This window comes from Pituophis catenifer, unplaced genomic scaffold, assembly GCF_029215685.1.
Source record: "Pituophis catenifer annectens isolate HBS135680 unplaced genomic scaffold, rPitCat1.0.hap2 SCAF_5, whole genome shotgun sequence".
Lineage (NCBI taxonomy): Eukaryota > Metazoa > Chordata > Lepidosauria > Squamata > Colubridae > Pituophis > Pituophis catenifer.
In genome coordinates this window covers 82701679-82720034 of record NW_027256885.1, presented here as the reverse complement: position 1 = coordinate 82720034, position 18356 = coordinate 82701679, and the positions used below count along the sequence as shown (strand labels likewise).

The 18356-nt window shown below is 43.0% G+C and overlaps 1 pseudogene; it reads right to left on the bottom strand.

Annotated features, from left to right (window-relative positions):
- Positions 1-2015: 2015 nt before the first annotated feature.
- On the bottom strand, positions 2016-9656 carry LOC139317726 (E3 SUMO-protein ligase KIAA1586-like; annotated as a pseudogene).
- Positions 9657-18356: the final 8700 nt, after the last annotated feature.

The window sequence follows — 18356 nt, the reverse complement described above, 5'->3', positions numbered from 1 at the left end:
ACCACATGTTTATTGGACCCGTGTCCCTCCTGGTTGGTGCTGACCTCCCGGGAGGTTACGCGAGGCTGGCTCCAGGGGATGATTAACGCTTCTTTGAGTGAGGGTGTCTTGCCATCCGCCTTGAAAGAGGCGGTGGTGAGGCCCCTCCTCAAGAAGCCCTCTCTGGATCCGGCTGTTTTGGCTAACTACTGTCCGGTCTCCAACCTTCGCTTTGTGGCGAAGGTTGTTGAGAGTGTGGTGGCGCGACAGCTTCCTCGGTACCTGGATGAAGCTGTCTATCTAGATCTGCTCCAGTCCGGCTTCAGGCCTGGGCACAGCACGGAAATGGCATTGGTCGTGTTGGTGGATGATCTCTGGATGGCTCGGGATAGGGGTTGTTCCTCTATCCTAGTCCTGTTAGATCTCTCAACGGCTTTTGATACCATCGACCATGGTATCATGCTGCGCCGGTTGGAGGGGTTGGGGGTGGGGGGCACCGTCCTACGGTGGTTCTCTTCCTATCTCTCTGACCGGTTGCAATCAGTGTTGGCAGGGGGGCAGAGGTCGACCCCGAGGCGCCTTGTCTGTGGGGTTCCGAAGGGGTCGGTCCTTTCGCCCCTTCTGTTCAACATTTATGTGAAGCCACTGGGTGAGATCATCCATGGTTTCGGGGTGAAGTACCATCAGTACACTGATGACACTCAGCTGTACATCTCCACCCTGGACCACCCCAATGATGCCCTTGATGTGATGTCCCAGTGTCTGGAGGCCGTACGGATCTGGATGGGGAGAAACAGGCTCAAGCTCAACCCATCCAAGACCAAGTGGCTGTGGCTCCCGGCGTCCCGATATAGTCAGTTGGTGCCATCTCTGACTATTGGGGGTGAGTCGTTGGCCCCCACAGAGAGGGCTCGCAAGTTGGGTGTCCTCCTGGATGCATGGCTGTCTTTAGAAGAGCATGTGATGGCCGTGGCCAGGGGGGCTTTTTATCAGGTTTGCCTGATTCACCAGTTGCGTCCCTTTCTGGATCGGGACTCCTTACGCATGGTCACTCATGCCCTCGTCACTTCCCGCCTGGACTACTGTAACGCTCTCTACATGGGGCTCCCCTTGAAGAGCACCCGGAGGCTCCAACTGGTGCAGAATGCGGCCGTGCGGGGGATTATGGGAGCGATGGGGCCCTCCCATGTGACACCCCTCCTGCGTGAGGTGCACTGGCTCCCAGTGGTCCTCCGGGTGCGATTCAAGGTGTTGGTGACCACCTTTAGAGCGCTCCATGGCTTAGGGCCTGGATATTTATGGGACCGCCTTCTGTCACCGAGAGCCTCCCACCGGCCAGTACACTCCCACAGAGAGGGGCTCCTCCGGGTGCCGTCGGCCAAACAATGCTGACTGGTGGCCCCCAGGGGAAGAGCTTTCTCTGTGGGAGCACCTGCCCTCTGGAACGAGCTCCCCCCGGAGATACGGACGATTCCAGACTTACGTACTTTCCGTCAGGCCCTCAAAACCTTTTTGTTTCATCAAGTCGGGCTGGCCTAATCTCTCCAATTGTGTATTTTAATTTGGATTTTTAATGGGGGATTTTAACTGCCTGGCCAAAATGTTTAATTTATTTTTAAATTGTTTTTAAATTTTGTATTTGATGTTTTTTACTTCTGGCTATTCACTGCCCTGAGTCCTTCGGGAGAAGGGCGGTATATAAATTTAAATATTAAATTAAATTAAATTAAATTAAATTGACTTCTTTGCCCTAATGAATGATCTAAAAAAAGAAGATATACAAAAAGGTAGTTTATTATTTCATGCACTTACTATTTACATAATAATAAAATAAGTACACAAAATAATAAAAGAGGTACACAAGTACTTACAGAAGAACGATGACAGTGTTGCCTGTCTTCAATGTCACTGACCACCTTGCTCTAATGAATGACCTGCACAAAGAAGAAATACAGAAAGGAAGTTTTAATTTCATTCACTTACACCTTACATAAGAATAACACACTGAAAGAGCTACACACAAGTATTTACTTGTGTTACTTGTCTTTAGCTTTAAGATGTTTCCACATCATTATTTCATTGGCAGTCTCCTCAATTGCAATTTTTTTGCTCTTGACTCTCGGATCATCGGCTGTGTGATGTTGTGCTCTTATCCAATTTCTGACGGAAGGAATAGGGTCCCATTTTGGTACAGGTAGACCAATCACACTAATTGTCATCAGATTGCTTATGTTGGGAATAGTTAGGAGAGTTCTTTGTTCTGAACATATGAGGTTCATTTTTGAAAAACCCCTTTCCACCTCTGCTGAACTCACAGCAATTGTTCTGACAATATCTTTAGCTTATTTAATACTGTTAGGAATTGCATAGTTCTTTGAACCTTTTAATACATTTTCTACGAAATCTCTGTAATCGTTCATATTAATTTCATAATTAAAAATTTCACCAAATTCAAGCAATTGTTCTTCAGCTTCTGGCCATGGAATGACTACATCTCCAATATTCCAGTAATCTGGCTCCAAAAAAGTGAGAAATCGTAATTTATTCGAGTCTTGCAATTGGCTACCTGTTTTTAGATGTTCACAATCCATCAGTCTTTTCTTTATATTTGTTATGATGCTTTCCAAAAGTTTTTCCTGAGGAAGTCCAACAAATCGATGATTTTGAACAAATTTTATATTTTTGCAGGCTTCTGAAGTAATCATTCCGTCAACCTTTTTTTCATATGGATCCTTTCCCTGTCTAAGCATTTCAAATGCTTTAATTGATCTCAGCACAAATTTTTTGGCCTTTATGATGTCTGTATTTCTTCCTTGCAGTGCATTTGACAGAAGAGAAATCTCATTCAGAATATCAATCATCAAGGCCAAATCAGTCAAAAAATTTATATTTTCAAGGTGGGCAGCCATACCTGGGTATTTTTCATTTCCATGAAAAAAACAATGTAGCACTGGATAAGCACGCCACACAGCTATGGTTGACCTTAAACTATAGGCAGCCCATCTTGGTCCCAAAACTCTACCAATCTTTACGATTTCAATGCCCAGTTGTTCAGAGATTTGGAAAAGTTCTGTCTGGCTCTTACAGGATTTATGAAAAGTGGTGTGTATCTTGTCAATAAATATTTTGAAATGGTTCAGTTGCTTGATGTCCTTTATGGAGTCATCTAGAACAAGTTAGAGGCGATGGTTCAAGCAGTGCCATATTACGATGTTTGGGAAGTCTTTTGCTATTCTAGTGCTCACTCCAGATTTTCTTCCAAGCATAATGCTGGCACCATCAGAGCAAAATGCTATTAAATGTTTTTGCAGATATTCCATAGTAAACCCAACTTTATGTAAACTTCCCATCACTGAAGAACATATTGTCTCTGCATCTTGTTTCCAATTCCACAAGCTCAACAAAAACTGTTGTTGGGTTATCTGAATCCTCAACTTTTACAAAAACTATCACAACTGGTTTGCATGATAGCGTTGAGGCTTCATCAATTATCAAACATAGTTTTAGATTCTGCCCAATAATGCTATTAAATGCTATTTCGGTTTTAATTTTGTTTGCAATGAAAGCAACTATTTTCACTGCAGTTGACCATGAATGCAATCCTACTCCCAGATCTAATCCATTTTTAGTTTGCATTTCTACCGTTCCTTCTATGTCTGAAAAATGGTTTACATCTGTGGGCCAGACTGTAAACTGTAACAAATACTCTAGAAGTAGTAGATGAATGGTTTTCAGATACCTTATCTACTGCTTTTGGTAGAACATCCTGCTCCCCTTGTTTTATGTTGTCTCTGCAGATGATGTGCGCTTTTGATGCAAAATGTTCTTTCATTTTCTTCCTAAGAGAAGCTTGCTGGACTTCTTTAGTTTTCCCTGCTGCCTCAATTTTGAAATGTTTCCATTCTTTGGAAACATGAATGCCTTTCTCTACTGTGAAGTCATGTTTTGCGCAGTACTTGCATCCTAATTTTTTATCTAAAACTTCCAATCCATCGTACTTCTCTTGAAAGTTGCTATATTGGAGCGCTGTCCAGCAGCTGGGAAGATTATTGTCAATGTCGGAGAGGGACTTGCTGCTTTCTCCAACTTCAAGTGGTGGAAGTGGTGGTGCTTGTGGTGCTTGTGATGGTTTTGGATCAGCTGTTGTATCGGATTGTTCCACTCTTGGTTTCTTGTTGAGGAAAGCGGTCATACTCTGTTGGCTCTTCATCCTGTTGAAGGCTACCGCTAATGCAAAAGAAATAAAACAATATTGTGCTTTGGACTCGATTGTGGTTGTAAGCTGAGGACTACAGGTAACTGAAGGGATCTCTTTTTTCACCCAACAATGTACAATCTTTTCAGGATGTCCCCCAACAAACAGGAAAGATAAAGTTTTCCATCTAAGAAGTTAGATCAAGAAGAATGAATTTCACAGGTAGATTCACAGAGCAATACTGAATTCTTTTTCTGAAATTTATTCCTCAGTTCAAAAAACAGGAATATATGAATTAGGTCCAGTACTTAGGTCAGTACAAGTAGCTATTCAAGAGTTAGTGGTGTCATGCTTAGAAACAATGGTAAAACAACATATGGATTTAGAACCAGAAATATTTTGTTGGGTATGTCAAAGGGAATACATATTTAATTTTATACATGTTAACAGCTGCTAGAATTGTGTTTGCACAACAGTGGAAAAACAAAGATATGAAAATGAATAAAAAAATATTAGAATGTGCAGAAATGAATAAATTAACAATTAAAATCAAGGAGAAGGCTTCAAATACTTTTTAACGTGGGATTTGTTTTATCAATGGGTAACTAACAGAAACAGAAGTTAGAAATCTAAAAGTATGAAAGAAAACACCAATTATATAAGGAAAGTTCACTAAAATGGATAAGCAAATATTATTAGTATTTAATCAGTATTAATGTGTAGATAACTGTGGGACATTACACCACCACCACCCCACAAAACAAGGACAGTGCCAGGAAAACACCAAAAGAATAGCAACAATTTTCCCTCAAAGGACTGCAGATAAAACCATTTTTTTCCCTAACCCTAAGACAGTGGTGGGTTTCAAATAATTTAACAACCAGTTCTCTGCCCTAATGACCGGCTGGCTGGGTGTGGCCATGGTGGGGTCTGGCCAGGGGGTATGACAGGCAGCACTTGGCCACCTGCACCCCCCTGGGAGCAAAAAATGAGTCACGGGGGGGGGGGTGCCGGCCCCCTGCACCTTGTTTTGGGCCTAGTAAGCCTCTCTGCAGCCTCCTGGGAGCAAAAACGGGCTGCAGGGTGACTTCTGGAAGGGGTGGGAAGGGGAGGGGTGGGGCCAGCCAGCAATTTAACAACCGGTTCAGCCAAAGTGGTGCGAACCAGTTGAATCCCACCACTGCCCTAAGGACAGGAAAGACAAAGCCACTGGAATAAAAACCATCAAGGCATTGTGGGAAGTATTAGCATGAAGGACAGTGCAAGAACCTTGGTAGTACAGTGGTTTAAAGCACCCTGTTATTAACACAGCTGCCTGAAATTACTGCAGGTTCGAATCTTACCAGGCTCAAGGTTGACTCAGCCTTCCATCCTTTCTAAGGTAGGTTAAATGAGGACCCAGTTTGTGGGGGCAATAAGCTGACTTTGTATAAATATACAAAGTATGAAGGCTATTGCTTAACGCATTGTAAGCCGCCCTGAGTCTCCGGAGAAGGGCGGCATATAAATCAAATAAAAAAAAAAAAAAGAAAGAAACCTCACAGCACCAGAAACCTCAGAAAACAGTGCCAAGAAACTCAAGCCAGGCCAGCCCTTCCCCCTTTATGTTATGAAAACCCCAGGCAAAAGCACAAGCTGAAAGGAACACTTAAGTACAGCCATTAAGATAAGGGGAATCAGGCTAAAAATAACTCCCCTTTTCCTCTTTCATGGCAGAATTAACCCCCAGGATAGGAAAGACAAAAGACCTGGGACCAAGATTAACCCAGGAAAACAGGAAAACAAAACCAGGGCAATCAGAAACCCATCAAAACCCATCAAGCTCCAGGAGCTCAAAAACCTGCACTGAGCTGAACATATGAAAGCAGCCATGGAGTCACATAAAAGGTGATTGCTGCAAGAAGCAACCACCTCACAAAAATTACACAACCTCAAAAACCAGTTATCACTACAGATACACAAAATCTCACATACCTTGCACAAAGCTGCACATTTACAAGCAAGCTATTGAGTCACAAATAAAACTTTTCCTAAAAACAAGTAAATTTCCTAAAAAAAATTTCCTAAAAAAAAATAAAATTTCTTTAAAAAAACATTACAGTCATTTTTTAAAAAAGCATAAAGAAAAAAAACCAGCCACTTACCAGCAGGCAGAATCAGTTGCTCACTGATGAGATGGATGTCTTCCACTTCCAGCCAGGCAAATGACCAGACCAGCAGCTCGGGATTTGGCTGAAGGTAAACTGGAGGCTGGAGGGACAACCCAGTTAGCTAGGCCTGCCTGAGATGGAGTTGAGGCAGGCCTTGCAAGGTACATGAGGCCAGGGATTGGAGGGGTGGGGGCAGGAGACAGGTGAGCTCTGGCAGCCTTTGCAAGGTACGCGAGCATGCTGGCAGACTTTGCAAGGTACATGAGGCTGGGGATTGGGGGTGGGGGTGGGAAGCAAAGACTGCCAGAGAGCTCTGGAGGGCCTTGCAAGGTATGCGAGGCTGGGGATGGGGGGAGAGAAGCAAAGCCGTCAGCGGGCTTTGCAACTGACGCGAGCCCGGGGGGCGGTGGGGTAGGCTTAAGACAGCGAGTGCTTACCTTTAGGCAGGAGGAGGCAGTTCCATTAGGGTGCAGGCACCACGGAAGGGAAGTCAGCAAGCCACAGACGGAGGTCAGGTGGTCATGTGGGTGAGTCACAAGGCGAGTAGGTGGGCCGCATGGTTAAGCGACAGTATATATATAGGGCTCAGATGGGTGGGGCAGCATCGAGCGAGCCAGTGAGTGTCGGGTGGGCAGGTGGAGCGAGCAAGCGTCAGACAGGCAGGCAGGGCAGAGCGAGCGTCATGTGGGCAGGCGGGCAAGAGAGCAGCGACTGAGGGACCAGTTCAGGGGCATGGCCAGCTGGCCATCACTACCGGTTCGGTGACCATGGCCAAATTTCCACCAACGGTTCACGTGAACCGGTGCAAACCGGCTGAATGCCACCTCTTTTTTTTTTTTTTTTAATTTGATTTATATGCCGCCCTTCTCCGGAGACTCAGGGCGGTTTACAGTGCATTAAGCAATAGCCTTCATACTTTTGTATATTTTATACAAAGTCAGCTTATTGCCCCGACAAACTGGGTCCTCAATTTACCTACCTTAGAAAGGATGGAAGGCTGAGTCAACCTTGAGCCTGGCAAGATTCGAACTTACTTTAATTGCAGACAGCTGGTGTTAAATTACAGTGCTTAGTCTGCAGAGCTATCCAGGCTCTGGTCTTACTCAGTGGTGGGATTCAAATAATTTAACAACAGGTTCTGTGGGCGTGGCTAGGTGGTCATGTGACTGGGTGGGTGTGGCTAGGTGGTCATGTGACTGGGTTGGCGTGGCCGGGTGGTCATGTGACTGGGTGGGCATGGCTGGGTGGGCATGTGACTGGGTGGGCATGGCCAACTCAATGTCACTCACGTCAAGGGGTGCCTCGCCTGGCCCCTCCCCTCCCAGCCATTCCTTGTCACACCCAGCCTCAGCGTATCTGTCGAGCCCACTGCCCTGCTCGACAATGCAAAGGCGGGGAGGAGAAACGGGAGAGCACACTACCCTGCCAAGCGAAGGCAGGGATAAAAAATGAGAAAGGATATGAACCAACGTGAACGAGCTAGGGCCAGCACCTCATCATGAAATCGGTGGTGGGAGCACTAGGGTTTAGGCGGCCGGCTTCGGTGGCGGGAAACGTCGGGGAAAGGAACTGGGGTTTACGTGAAGTGATGACAACCATGCAAATGGAGGGGAACGTCGAGACGCCGAGATGCCGAGACGCTGATGCTGCAAGGGGCGGCGCCGAACTCAATGCTCCCCAGCTGACGGGCGGCCGCCCGGCTAATGAAGTGGGGTGGGGCAACACACAATAAAGGGCGCTACAAGGCGAACGCTCGTAGCGCCAACTTTGAAACGCTCGAGCTCAGCGTGCTCTTGGAGACATTGACGGCATTAAACCAGGATTTCAACTCAACTAAATGTGTCCTGCTGTATTTTCCTGCTGTGTTAGATTCGTGCGAGAAGCAGAGCTGAGAGTATCTAGTTCTGTAAAAATGTTGTTCACCTTTTTTCGACTTTATTATCTGCATCTACATACTATAGATGTACTTTCATGGACCACTGAAAAGAGGAAATGGCTTATATGTTTTGCCCAAGAGTGTGATAGGCAACAGGTTTTTAAGGGGCTGCCACAAAGAAGGGGGGGCCAGTGTATTTTCCAAACAAGCAGAAGGCAAAACAAGAAGCAATGGATGGAAACTGAACAAAGAGAGAAGCGACCTAAAACTAAGGAGAAACTTCCTGACAGTGGAACTGCTTGTCTCCAGAAGTTCTGGGTGCTCAATCACAGGAAGTTTTTAAGAAAAGTCTGGACAGCCATTTCTCTGAAATGGTATAGGGTTCGCCCCCCCCCCCCAGGTCCCTTCTAAGTGTCTGTTATTCTGACACCTTTCCCAGGCCCTCTACTCAGTTTGGCAAACTCAGTTTTCCTGCCTGAGCAGGGGGTTGGACTAGAAGACCTCCAAAGTCCCTTTCAAGTCTGTTATTCTGTTATTCCTGAGCTAAATAGCTAAGACCCTCATTGGGACCCTATCTCTTTTGCTCCCTCTGGACTAATGAGTTAAAGAGCTGCCTCTAGACATTCATTTTAATAAGATTTTTAGAAAACTGCAGTTGAAAGTTCTTCATGTCTCCTTACCCTGAAGACCCAATTTCATTTGGAATTTAATCCCAAAATGATTGCCCTTTTGGCATTTCTCTTGATACTTCTCCAAAAATGCACCCCCAAGGCTAGAAGAAGGTACCTTGTGTCAGGGCATTTATTAATCCCATGTTTGGCTCTGGGACTAATTACCCTGGTTTAGAGTAGATGAATCGAGGCTTATCCTTGTTTTCAATATTCTGAAAAGAAACGCGAGAAAGGTTTCTAATAAAACTCATTTATTTGTTATAAAGAAAATAAAACACCTCACTAACTAAGAAAAGTTAATTGTTACATTTTTGAAAGTAATTCGGGCCGGCTATATCAGCCGGACCTTGCTGGCAAGAGAACAAAGGAAAGAGAGAGTGAAAGTAAGTGAAGGAATGTGGGTGGATACGGAAACACGTAGCTTACTGATAAGAAGTTGGCAAAGCTACGGAGAGTCTGACAGTCCAGAAATAATGAGCTCAGCTGGTAAATAAAATAACGCAGTGACACCTTGGAGGTCTTATAGTTCAACCTTCTGCTCAAGGCAGAAGACCTCATACATACTTGCAGGTTCGCAGACATCCTGGTTTTGGCTGCAAGAACTGCAGGCAGCCTTCCCGGCCACACACTTCCTCATCCCGCTGCCCCATGCAAGGCAGGAGGCCCAAGAGAAAGCGCCTGGTCTGGGCACACAGCCCTTCATGACAGAGCCCTTTGCAGGGAGCAAAGCATGGCTTGGATGAACTGATCCATCCCAAAGGCGAGCTCCAGAGCAGCGGTGCCATGAAGGTAAGGTTAATGGGCGGCCCTCGGGGGAGATGTCACCCTAGGGCCAAGGCTGCTGCTCTGCTGCGGTGCGTGCATGCAGCCCTGGGACATCTGCCCACCCTCCCAGAGCACAGGCGCCACCAGGCGCTGGCCCCATTGGGATCTGAAGGGCAGGGCACTCAGGCCGGCGGAGGCATGTGGAAAGTCTGCAGCTCCTTGAGTCCTTCAGGACAGATCAGATTGTCCAAGGCTTTGCTCCCCAGGAAGGATTCCATCGTGGAGGGCTGTTCTTGAGGCTTCTCGGGCCTCGAGAAGTGGTAGGAGGCTGAGGGAGAGGAACGGATTGAGGCAGAGAGAAGCAGTAGGAGGCAGAGGGCGAGAGAAACAGAAGGCTTTGGAGACCTTCCCAGCCCTGCTTTCCTGAGGGGGCACCCGGCGGCGCTTACCTCTGCCTCGAGTCTTCTGCTGCTGGAGCGGGTGGGAGCAGGCCAAGGCAGCTGGGTGAATCTAGTCTAGGTGAACAAGGAGGAACTGAGATTGGCGAACGAAGGCAGAGGCAGAGAGCTGGGCCACAGCCACCACGTGGTAGGCTGTGGCGGAAGACAGGAAAGCTGGCTGGGCCACATGGGAGGCAGCTAGGCTGGGATTCAGGGCTTGCTTGTAGGCTCACCCAGGCAGATCAGGGCCGCTCAGCTGGGCTGGGGGGAGAGCGCTGCGTGGGATGCCACCATGGTGGCGAAGGCAGGCAAGCTGGCTGGCCCACATAGACCGTGTGGTCGAGGCAAGCGAGGGAGCCAGACAGAGAGCAGCAGCAGCTATGCCGGGTAAGTGGGCAAGATGAGGACTGACTGGGCGGGGTGGGGTGGGGTGGGGCGGAGCGGGGTGGAGCGGGGCGGGGCCAGCACAGAATTTTAACAACTGGTTTGCCCGAACTAGCCCGAACCGGCTGAATCCCACCACTTGTCTTACTAAGGATTGTATTAGCTTTTTTGGCTGCTGCCACACACTGCTGGCTCATATTTAAGTGATTGTCCACTAGGATTCCAAGGTCCCTCTCACAGTTACTGTTTTTGCGCCAGGTCTTGCCTAATCTGTACTTATACATTTGATTTTTTCCTGCCTAAACTTTGCTTTTCTCCACATTAAAATTAATCTTGTTGGTATTTAAAAACAATTATGAAGTTCTTTGGCAAAAAGTGCAGAAAGAAATGGAAAATTTGAAAAAGTTACAACTATCTTTACTGGGAAGGATAGCAGTAATAAAAATGAATGTGCTACCCAGGTTCTTATTTTTGTTTCAAATGATACCAGTGCTTAAGAAAGATGGAAATTTGAGGGAGTGGCAGAAAGGGGTTAATACTTTTATTTGGGCTGGGAAAAAACCAAGAATAAAATTGAAAATTATACAGGATGTACGTGAGAGAGGAGGTCTTAAAATGCCTAATTTAAGATTGTATTATGAAGCAGCTGTCTTATCACAAATTAGTGACTGGTTTAATTTAACTGAAGAGAGAATGTTAAATATAGAAGGTTATGATTTGTTATATGGATGGCATGCTTACCTGTTATATGAAAAAAAAGTGGATAAGGTGTTTAAAGGTCACATACTTAGAAATGCTTTGTTGAGGGTTTGAAAAAAGTATCAATATAAGTTAAACTACAAGATACCTAGATGGACAAATCCCAGACATGCAATAGAAAATATAAGTATAGAACAAAAACAGGAGGTGATTACTTACAAAGAACTTCTTTTTATGGAAAGGGGCAAATTGCAATTGAAACCTTTAAATGTATTGAAAGAAGAAGGGATAATTTACACTTGGTTTCAGTATGGTCAGTTTCAAGCTAGATGGAGGGAAGATCAAAAAATTGGTGTTATGCAAAATGAGGAAAACTTGGTAAAACAGATTAGAGATCAAAGTCAAATGCATATTAAAAGGCTGTATAATGCATTATTGGAAATAGATTCAGAAACGGAATTGGTTAAGGATTGTATGATAAAATGGGCACAAAACTTTCAGGAACCAATGATGATAGAAACATGGGAAAAGATATGGGTTAGAAATGTTAAATTTACGCAAGCACAAAACTTAAGAGAAAATTTTTATAAAATGTTTTATAGATGGCATTTAGATCCTAAAAAATTATCATGTATGTATCCAAATTTGCAAGCTAAATGTTGGAGATGTGACTGTGATGATGCAACTTATTATCATATATGGTGGACTTGTAAGAAAATCAAAGCATTTTGGATAAAAATTTGGTGGGTGATGCAGAATATCTTGAAAAAAATGTTGAAATTTACTCCGCAACTGTTTTTACTGGGTATAACTATGGATTGTACAGCATTAGAGACTAAATTGATTTTAAATTTGATATCAGCAGCTAGGCTGTTGGTAGCGCAATATTGGAAGAAGGACCTTTTGCCTACTATTGAAGAGTGGACATTGAAAGTAGCGAACCTAGCGGAAATGGCGAAAATTTCAGCATACTTGAAGGACTATACACAAGAAAGATACGTATCGGAATGGAGAAGATGGATTAATTATATTCAAAATAAGTATCAGACAAGAAAATATCAAATAGCCTATGAATGAATGTTAAATTTTAGAAGTATTATGTTATCTATAGTGGAGTTAAGGTCTCAGGGGGGGGATTTCGTAGTTTAAGGATAGATAGGTTAATTTAGCTTATGATTGTTAACTGAAATACCCTGTATTTTGCTCTGGGAAGTCTGGGGGGGAGGGTGGGAGGGAGGGAAGGGGTGGGGGGTGGGGGGGAGGGAAAAAGGGTGGGCGGAATATTGGGGGGGAAATTCTTTTTTTTGTAAAACTTTTTAATAAAAAAAAATCATCTCGTTGGATAGGGCCCATTGTTCAAGTTTGTCAAGATTTTTTTGGATCCTGAGCTTGTCTTCTGGGGTGTTGGCTATTCCTGTCAGCTTAGTGTCATCTACAAATTTGGTAAATTCCCCTTCTATTCCCTCATCTAAGTCATTTATGAAGATATTGAAGAGTACGGGGCCTAAGACGGAACCTTGTGGTACCCCACTGCTTCCTTCCTTCCATGTAGAAGTAGTACCATTAAGGACTACATGTTAAGTACGTTTTGTCAGCCATCTGGTGGTGATGTTGTCTATTCTACATTTTTCTAGCTTACCAAGAAGTAGGTTGTGGTCTACTTTGTCAAATGCCTTACTGAAATCTAAATATACTATGTCCACAGCATTTTGCTAGTCTACTAATTTAGTCACTTTATCAAAGAATGAAATAAGATTGGTTTGGCATGATCTGTTTTTAACAAACCCATGCTGACTACTAGTTATAACTTTATTTGTTTCTAGTTGTTCGCAGATCTGTTTTTTTATTATCTTTTCCACTATCATCCCAAGTATTGATGTTAGGCTGATTGGTCTGTAGTTTCCTGGGTCTGTTTTTCCCCCTTTTTTGAAGATGGGAACCACATCAGCCCTTTTCCAATCCTCAGGTACTTCCCCAGTGCTCCAGGATTTTTGAAAGCTGTGGTACAATGGTTCTGAGATAACATCTGCCAGCTCCTTCAGAACTCTGGGATGTACTCTAGCAGGTCCCAGTGATTTATAATTGTCAATGTCAGATAGGTGTTCTCTTACCATTTTCTTGCTTATTTTAATTTTTATTTCTAGTCTGTCTTTTACAGTTATGTTTTTGGTAGGTTGGGTTATAGTTTCTTTTGGCATTAAGACTGATGCTTGGAATGAGTTTTTATCTTTCAGTTTATCAGAAAGTTCTTTGTGCAGCCATGCTGGTTTCTTCTTGAATTTCTTGTTTTTCTTTTTTCTAGGATCACATTTTCCTAGGATCATATTTTTCAGAGTTTCCCAGGCTTCTTGAGTTGTTTTCCCCTTTAGGATTTTTATCCGTGGAATCTTTCCTAGGCTCTCTCTGAGTTTGTTAAAATCAGCTCTTTTAAAGTTTAAGACACTGGTTGGATTATTTTCTATTGCTTGTGTTTGCATTTATTGAATTCCAGTATGACGTGGTCACTTTCAGTCAAGGTTCCAGCAACTTCAACTCCCTCTATCACTTCTTCTCTATTAGTAAGAATTAGGTCCAGTATAGCTTTACTTCAGTGGTGGGATTCAAATAATTTAACAACCGGTTCTCTGCCCTAATGACTGGGTGGGTGGTCGTGGGTGGGTGCTCATGTGACTGGGTGGGCATGGCCAACTCAACATCAGATTACAGATTAACAGAGTTGGAAGGGACCTTGTAGGTCATCTAGTCCAACACCCCGCCCAAGCAGGAGACCCTACACCATTTCTGACAGATGGCAGTCCAATCTCTTATTGAAAATCTCAAGTGATGAAGCTCCCACATCTTCTGAAGGCAAGCTGTTCCATTGGTTGATTGTTCTCACTGTCAGAAAATTTCTCCTTATTTCCGGGTTAAATCTCTCCTTGTTCAGTTTCCATCCATTATTCCTTGTTTGGCCTACAGATGCTTTAGAAAATAGCTTGACCCCTTCTTCTCTGTGGCAGCCCCTCAAATATTGGAACACTGCTATTATGTCTCCACTGGTCCTTCTCTTCACTAGACTAGTCATGCCCAGTTCCTGTAACCGTTCTTCATATGTTTTAGTCTCCAGTCCCCTAATCATCCTGGTTGCTCTTTTCTGCACTTTTTCTAGAGTCTCAACATCTTTTTTATAGTGTGGTGACCAAAACTGGATGCAGTACTCTAGGTGTGGTCTTACTAATGCTTTATAGAGTGGTATTATTACCTCACTTGATCTTGATTGTATCCCTCTGTTAATGCAATTTAGGATTGCATTGGCTTTTTTGGCTGCCGCTGCACACTGCTGGCTCATATTTAGCTGATTGTCCACTAAGACTCCAAGTTCCCTCTCACAGTTACTGCTATTAAGCCTGGTTTCAACCAGTATATATGTGTACTTTTGGTTTTCCTTGACTAAATGTAGGACTTTACTTTTCTCTACATTGAATTTCATTTTGTTAGATAGGGCCCAGTGTTCAAGTCTGTCAAGATCCATCTGGATCTTGAACCTATCTTCTAGGGTGTTAGTTATTCTTGCCAGTTTAGTATCTGCAAATTTGGTAAGTTCCCTTTCTATTCCCTCATCTAAGTCATTTATGAAGATATTGAAGAATACTGGGCCTAAGACAGAACCTTGTGGCACCCCATTGCTTACTACTTCTTTGCCCTGTTGCCTTTTCATCCTGTTAAGGGCTACTGCAAAAAATAAATAAAACAATGTTGTAGTTTGGACTCGATTGTGGTTGTAAATTGAGGCCCGTAGGTAATGGAAGGGTTCTCTGTTTTCACCCAACAATGTACAGTCTGTTTGCATCCATTGCTGTGGACAATTTGTAATGTATAAATACAAATTGTCTGAAATGGTATAGGGTTTCCTGCCTGAACAGGAGGTTGGATTAAAAGACCTCCACAGTCCCTTCCATATCTGGGTCTACTACTGGGCTCATTCCTCCTCTTTCCTTATTTTAACAGATTAATAAAGTTGGAAGGGACTTTGTAGGCAGGGATGAAATTGAAAAATTTTCCCTACCGGTTCTGTGGGTGTGGCTTATTTGGTGGACGTGGCTTGGTGGTCAGGTGACTTGTTGGGCGTGCTTGGTGGTCATGTGACCGGGTGGGCGTGGCCAAGTCAACGTCACTTCTTTGCCCCTTTTTGACCTACAAAAAGAAAATATACCAATTATTTCATGCAATTAATACTTAAATAAGAATAAACAAAGTACACAAAACAAGTCTGCGCTGGTGGCGCAGCAGACTAATAGCCTGTTATTAACATTCAATCTCCCCAGGCTCAAGGTTGACTCAGCCTTCCATCCTTTCTAAGGTAGGTAAATTGAGGACCCAGTTTGTGGGGGCAATAAGCTGACTTTGTATAAATATACAAAAGTATGAAGGCTATTGCTTAACGCATTGTAAGCCGCCCTGAGTCTCCGGAGAAGGGCGGCATATAAATCAAATTAAAAAAATAATAATAAAAAAAATAAATAAAAGAGGTACACAAATACTTACATAAGAGCAATAAAAGTGTTGTCTTCGATGTCGCTTCTTTGCACCAATGATAATAAAGACCTACAAAAAGAAGATATACCATGATATACAAATTTAACCATTTAATACTTAAATAAGAATAAAAGAAGTACACAAAACAGTAAAAGAGGTACACAAATACTTACATAAAACTGTTAAGTCGTCTTTAGCTTTAAGATGTTTCCACATAGCTATTTCAGTGGCACTCTCCTCACTTCCACTTTTCTTGAACTTGATGGGTGGATCATTGGCTGAGCGATGGTGTTCTCTGAACCACTTTTTCACTGCAGGAATAGGGTCCCATTTTGGAAGAGGTAGCCCGGTAACACTGATGGTCATGAGGTTGGTTAAATTGGAAACGGTTAGGCAACTTCTGCTCTCTGAACATATGAAGTTCATTTTTGAAAAACCCCTTTCTGCTTCTGCAGAACTTACAGCAATTGTTCTGACAATATCTTTTGCTTTTTTAATACTGTCAGGAATTGGATACCTCTTTGAATCTTTTAACACATTCTCCACAAAATCTCTATAGTCATTGATGTTAATGTTGTAATTGAAAATGTCACCAAATGTGCGCAGTTGTTCTTCAGCTGCTGTCCATGGAACTACTACTTCTGCAAAATCCCAGTACTCTGGCACCAAAAAATGTAGAAATTGTAATTTGTTTGTGGTGTCTTGCAACTGACTGTTTAAATGTTCACAGTCCATCAGTCGTTTCTGCAAATTTGCTATGATGCTACCTAAAAGTCTTTCCCGATGAAGTCCAACAAAGAAGGGTTGTAATTTAGCTATATCCAGTTCAACTACTGATGTTAACCAGGATTGTTGGGTTGTTGACAGTGGTGCTTCTCAATCTATTTCTAGGAATAAATTTTTTTTTTGTTAAAATGGAGAAGAGTAACCAACATGTTAAACTAGCAAATGGCTGGAAGGTTAAGGTAGCTGGAGAGGGTGTTGCTCGTTGGTCATTTAGTAATGAACCATTGCCTATGTTATATATTCCTGGGTTAAAATTAAAAGAGCCTTGGTAGTACAGGGGTTTAAGGCACCCTGTTATTAAGCTGGTTATTATGACCAGCTGCCTGCAATTACTGCAGGGTTCGAATCTCGCCAAGGCTCTAGGTTGACTCAGCCTTCCATCCTTTCTAAGGTAGGTGAAATGAGGACCCAGTTTGTGGGGGCAATAAGCTGACTTTGTATAAATATACAAAAGGATGAAGGCTATTGCTGAGCACATTGTAAGCCGCCCTGAGTCTTCGGAGAAGGGCGGCATATAAATCAAATTGTTTTTTTTAAAAAATTCAATTTATTATCTGTTAAATCATTACTGAAATTTGGGTTTACAGTAACATTTAAAAATGATAAGTGTTTTATTGAGAAAGATGGCAAAGTTGTTACTGCAAGTTTAGAAAATGATTTATTTGTTTTAAGGGATAACCCAGTATTGATGGCTAAGTCTAAGTCTGTTTATAAGAATGTTAAACCACATGATGAATGTATTCATCTGTTACACCGGAGACTTGGGCATTTAAATTTCAGAACATTAAAGAAAACAGTTCAGTTATCTGAAGGGATAAAACTACAAGCATGTAGTAAATATCTGCATTGCAATGTCTATAATCAGCAAAAAAGTAGGGTTACACCAGCAAACCGTGTTAATGGTTTTAAAACTAAAAATCCATTAGAGGTAGTGTTTATAGACCTAATTGGACCCAAGAAACCTAGCATAGGAGGTGCCTGCTATATTCTGAGCATAGTAGACCATTATTCAAGATACGGATTCTGTTATCTTATGAAAACAAAAAGTGAAACATTTCAGCATATTAACAACTGGCTACATTTTGTGGAAAGGAAACAGAAATTTAAGGTTAAATGCTTAGTGACTGATAATGGTACAGAATTTACCAACCAAAGGTTGGAAAAGTTTTTGCAGGATGCAGGGATCCAGCATAAACGGTCTTCGCCGTACAGACCAAAGCATCATTCGTATATTGAGAGAAGAGGTCAAACATTACAAGCCATGACTAGAACTATGTTGGCAGATTCTGGTTTGCCTGAAAATTTATGGGGTGAGGCTGTTATGTGTGCTAACCATGTGTTAAACAACGTGGTTCATTCCTCTACGGGTGAAATACCATTCACCTTATGGCATGGGAGGAAACCAAATCTTAGTTACTTACACACATTTGGAGCCCCAGCTTGGGTACATATTCCATCTAGTTTAAGGAGAAAGGATCAACAGAGAGCCAGAAAAATGTTTTTCGTTGGCTATGAATCAAATCATAGGTCTTTTAGATTTTGGGCACAGGGAACTACTAGTGTTTATTGTAGTGCAAGTGCTAAATTAGAGCGTGCAGATTATAGACATGATAATAATACTGTTAGTATAGAGCATCATATTCCTGATGATATTCCTGAGGATTTAGATGATGTAAAATCCTCTATCAAGGAGGAAGAACAGGAAGTAGGTTTAAAGGAGGTAGTTTTAGGGGAGGAGTCAGATAAACCATCTGCTATAAATCCTGTATTACCTAGGAGATCTACTAGGGAAAGGCATCCGCCTGATCGTTATAAAGCAACCGTAGTTTGCCAGGTTAACATTGAACCTTCAAGTTATGAGGATATCAAGCTTTATCCTGAAAAGGAGCAGAACGC